This window comes from Frankliniella occidentalis, unplaced genomic scaffold (genome assembly GCF_000697945.3).
Source record: "Frankliniella occidentalis isolate FOCC.00 unplaced genomic scaffold, Focc_3.1 Scaffold79, whole genome shotgun sequence".
Lineage (NCBI taxonomy): Eukaryota > Metazoa > Arthropoda > Insecta > Thysanoptera > Thripidae > Frankliniella > Frankliniella occidentalis.
Window position 1 is genome coordinate 1,168,551 of NW_026267209.1, and position 5,159 is coordinate 1,173,709.

General features: G+C 60.0%; 1 protein-coding gene across 1 annotated transcript in view; it reads left to right on the forward strand.

The window, feature by feature from the left end:
• The first annotated feature begins 2,078 nt into the window (after nt 1-2,078).
• LOC127749695 (elongation of very long chain fatty acids protein AAEL008004-like) overlaps nt 2,079-5,159 on the forward strand; it is a 42,911-nt gene continuing 39,830 nt past the window's right edge. Inside the window, exon 1 of the mRNA XM_052268940.1 lies at nt 2,079-2,495. The gene's annotated coding sequence lies outside the window, so the exon portion shown is untranslated. The remainder of the gene's footprint in view (nt 2,496-5,159) is intronic.

The following is a 5,159-nucleotide window of genomic DNA, read 5'->3' on the forward strand; positions in this document are numbered from 1 at the left end:
TACCACCCAATCGTCCACTCGTGTTTTTTGCTGTTGTTTTTCTCCGGACCTTTCTTCCTCAGCAGTGCACTGGTATTGGCGTCATTCTCCCATTCACCTACACGGCGGGTGGAAGGGAGGGGGGGGGCAGCAATGGGCAATGTGTGCCTGTGAGCCACGACGCGACACTCTAAGCAAATTTGCCCAAAACCTAAAAGCGAAAGGCGTCCCGAGCGACGCGAAAGGCGGAGGAGGGGCGAGTCCACCTCCACACCACCACGCGCGGTGTACTCCTAAAACAAGGACGCCAAAAACACAGAGGTCAGGAACGTATACCCGTATATAAGAAATCGACGTAATACGAAGTACGTTCCGGGCGCGTGGGACAATTTTTCAGAGCACACGACCCTACCCCACTTTATTTTTCGGCCGGTGTGGGTGTAAATGAATGGGCACCGCGCTCACGGAGACGAGTCCGGCGGCGCGGCGGCGGGTGTAATGCGGTAATGGTCAGGCGGGCGGCATGTCAGGTGTGACGCGACCACAGCAATTAGAAGCACCTACGCGGTAATGGTACAAAACCTCCAGCAGCGAGAGAGTCGGGGGGCAGTCCAGTCCAGCATACGTCACGACACGTCATGGTAATGACGAGGAGGTGGCGTTCGTGCGAAATCTTCCGAAGGATCAAGAGGATCGAGAACTCATGAGCGAGTGAGTGGTCGTTGTTTTGTTTTTATTATTCTCGCCGCGCGAAACTGACCGCACTCTCGCTGTTCGCGGACTTTGTGCCAATATTTCCCAGGTCGCGTCGAATATACAATAATAACCGCGTCGTGTGTCTGTGTGTGTGTGTGTGTCTGTGTGCGTGTGTGCGCAGAGTTATCCCATCGCGGACTTTCCATATTACGCGATTTGCGATGTAAACAACAAGTGGCGGTCATGAGAAGGAGCAGCCGCGGAACTTTTGCCGGACCGACGTCGTGGACCTGCGCCGCGCGCGGGCAGTGCGCGGGGAACCCCCCGGGAACCCGAACGAGCGAGACCAACACACAACGTTGTAGTCCATTTTCGTTTTTTTGTTGTTGAACTTCAGAGAGACAAAAGTATCATCATTTCGTCGGGGTTTTTTTATTTCATTCCCTGCGAGGGGAGGGGTCATCTCAGCGACCTGTCACGTCCCCGTCTGCGGACAGGACGAAACCAGGAAAAAACTTTCCAAGGGACCTTACTAGAGGGACTCCATTATGTTTGGGCATTTTGAAAAGTTTTCGCGTAATATCAATTAATTAATTATGACGCGATATTACACCACTGCCGGAAATGATTTGTAACCTCTGCCGAGATGACTCGGCTGAACAGCACCAAAACGGCACGCGTGCGTGCTGCCGCGCGACCATGCGTGGTCAGTGCCCCCCTCCTCCTCTTCCTGGCCCCCTTCCTTTTGCTATACTACATGCAAAACTCTTTTCGCCCAGGGCCGATAAACGCGGACGGTTCTCTTGGAGCGCGTCGCGCGCGGGGCTGACTCTGGACATTTTGGCAAACCCTCTAATTTGGACGAAGCCGTTTCCGTCCGAGTCGCGCGGGTGCCGCACCGTGACTCTGCAGGATCAAGGTTTCCGAGAAGTCGTCGAGGGTCTCGAGGACGACGGTGGTGGCGGCGGTGGCGGCGCTTCGAGGACAGGTGGTTAAGCGTCCTGCAGCGAAGGGAAGCCAACCCCCACTTCCGTCTGGACCACCACCACCACCTCCACCAGAGGCATGTCCCTCCCAGCCTCCTCACCTCCCTGCGCGGAACGGCCGCCGGGGAAGGCCACAAACCCCCCACCCCCTCCTCACCCTTGCCGAGCAGCACCCTCTTCCCATTAGCTCTTGTCTCGTTCATTTTTCTTACCAAACGCGCCCGACGTGGTGCGCCCCCTCCACCTCCTCGTCCACCTCCTCGTCCACCTCCCCTCCTCTCCGTCCTCGTCCTCTCTCTCCCCCCTGGCTAGCAGCGCTCGGTTCTGTTTTGCTCCTGGATTCGCTCCCCGCCGCCCCCCGCCGGCGCGGCCCCGGCCCCCGGCCCCGGCCGCCGCGTGCCGAGTCTATATATATGAGCCGGTCCGATGTGCACTCGCTCCAAACCCGTTCAGTCCGCAGCTCCGCCGAGCTCCGCCCGCTGTAGCGCAGGGCATCGCAGGCCGGCAACGCAGGCTTAGCCCTGCAACGACGCTCTCCAGAAGCTTTCCGTGCCCCCGTGTGTGTGTGAGTGTGTGTGTGAAAGAGTTTTGCGAGAGCCCGTGATCCACCCGCGACCCGCCCTGCCCACCAGCAGCCCCCATCTGCAGCCCTCTGGATTAACTGTGTTCGGGGAGTGTTGAGTGCCAGTGAGTGCCAGTGAGTTCTTCGCCCCGTGCCGGGGGCGCCCCACACAAGTGCTCGACAGCTCGACGGAGTGCCCGCGGCACCGCGCCCGGAGCGCTCGCCGGCGGACGACGGGAGCGCGACCACGCGCCTGACAGCCCAAGTGACAGGTGAGCACTGCAACGTTACGGTCCATCGCGATCGCGGACACGGTGTACAACGCCTCCCCAGGCTCTGATCCGCCTTAACGACACCCCGGTGGGTCCAAGACCTCTCCGCGGTCCTCGGCATCTCGGAGACTTGAACGCCAGGGCCGGACCCTCGCGGGCGCATTTGCTGCTCGCACTCACCCGCACGCCCCACGCCCCGCTCTCAACGCCAAGCTCGGCCAGCGCGAGTCCTTCTAGCCACTCTGGTGTCGCTCGCGGGCCTCCTCGAGCAGCAGCTGGCCGCGCTACATTATGCATTGCCTGGCAAAAAGTGCGAGAAGGCGGGCGGTGGCGGGGCGTGGCGTGGCGTGGCGTGGCGGTGCAGCCGTCTCACTCCCACCCGAGCGTGGTGCGCCGGACCGACGGGGAAGGACAGAGCGGCGGCGGCGAGCCCACCGGGCTGGACCTGTGCCGTCGCATATGAAAACAGCCCAGATGAAAATATTGGGGGAGGGAGGAGGGGGGGGGTCGACCTACATGCTGGCAAAAATTAGCGGGATGCGTGAAGGCGTCGCGGAGAGCAGCAGCAGCAGCCGCCTGAGTGAGGTTACGGCCAATAGTGGCGATAGTGTTGTAAGCCAACAGCAGTGGCAACACACTACGGCCAGGTTGTTTGCGATACTGCCGGGCGGCTGCGTGTTGTCTGACCATGCTGATGTTGGTGATGATGGTAAAGGAAAAGATGGTGGGGAGGGAGGGAGGGAGGCTTAAAGAAGGACAAGTTAGCGGTAAGACACCTAGAATACCTAGCCCTTAATATTTTTTGTAAAAGAATGTATTCGCTTTGAAAAAGAAAAAGAAATACTGCCTAAAAAAATTCCACTTGGTGCAAATTGTGGGGTCGGTGGTTCCATGTTCGGATCCTCGGCTTTTATAGGTTTGGGTGGATCCCAAAAACAATCGGCACCCACGCAGGGGAAGCTCCGCTCCCTCCACCTCAGGTCTCAGGTTGGGGAACTGGTAAAATCGGAGAGAGGAGTAGTCCCCTCGGTCCCCTCCTCGCGCGGAGAGCTGCCCTCGCCGCATACAGCCGCACTCTGCTCTCCCCGCTCACTGCATTACGGGGAGGGCGACAAGGACAGCAGCGGTGGAGGGGGAGGGGAGGGAGAGAGACAGGCGAACAGAGAGACAGGGGTACAGGGAGACAGAGAGACAGGCGAGAAGGGAGACAGAGACAGAGATGCACTGCGTTGGGCAGTGCTCGCGCACCCCGATGTGATCGGGCGCGCACAACACAACACGCCGGCTAACGCGGCCAACGCAACGAACGACATTCCGCGGCACACAGCTTGCCGCGGCTGCGTTGGCTGCGCTGCTTGGAGCCCCGTGGCTGAGCCGCGTGGTGGCTGAGCGCGGAGGCCGTGCGGGCGACCTCCGTCGCGGACCCTCTCGGACCTCCCCTGCGCTGCTGCTGCTGCGCCTGCTGCTGCTGCTGCACCGTGTGCTGCGCGCTGCGCGCCGCCAAAACCGAATCATTAACCGTAATCCACGGCCAGGACTCTTTATTGCACATTTCCCACAAGCGAGCAAGACTAAGCACAGGACTAGCCATGCTGCGCAGGCGAGCGGGCTGCTTGAGGGGTGCGGCGAGTCGTCAGCCGTAACGACATTACCAGGGCATTGCCACTCACCTTGCCCGCGAGGCTTTTACCTCGTATGCACACACACACACACACATCTCTCTGTGTCTGCCTATGCCTCTCTCTCACCCCCCCCCTTTCCCCTTCTTGACACTTGCAGTACGGAGTGACCACAATGTGGCACTAGACCATAGTCACGAATAAGAAAATGCCGCGCACTCAAATGTGTTTTCAAACTGAGCGCGCCCAACATGTCGCCCCATATCTCTCCCTCCGCGGCGGGAGGCCAACCGCTGCTCCTTGCTCCTTGGCGTGGAGTCGCTCATGCACTTTGCCGAAACCAGGTTATACCTGCTCGCGCGCTCGTGGCGCGTGAGTTGTTGAGTTGGGCGTGCACACGGCGTGCATACGGGCCACCGGGGCGGGGCGGCCCGTGGGCGCGGCGAAACGCGCGGCACCCCGCCCCCGCCCCGCCCCAGAGCACCCCGCCGCGCCGAGTGTACTCCGCCGCGCTCGACGAGCGACGTACGAGAAGAGCAAGTGTAAGAGCAGGCTGCTGCTGGAGCATCGCTTGGATGCGGAGAGCGTGAGGTGAGGGGCCGGGGGGGGGGGGCATACACACAATCGCACGAGGAGTAAATCAGCCAACCTCCGATTGACTAGCAACACCTATGATCTGCACGCGTGGCCAAGTAATGGAGGGGTCGAAATAGCCCGTGTGCCGTCTGGCTACGGCTGTCTGGCTTTGAATGCCGTCGTCATTGTTGTTTTTGTTGCTGCTGTTGATGCTGTTTTTGTTGTTGTGGCTATTTACTTGCAAAACTCCGGTGTGTGCAAATTTCGTGTGCTGATCCGGTTCCAGACGCTGCGAGTGTGTGTGCGTGTGTGTGTGTTGCGTCGGGTGATTATGATTGCGCTGCGGGTGACGTCGTCGTGGCCCTCCCCCTTCTTGTAGTACAGTTGTGCGACGCTCACGATAACCTACGATTAGTGATTAGTACGACCAAACGAGCTCCACGGAGGACTATGGGTGGCCCGAGGGGCC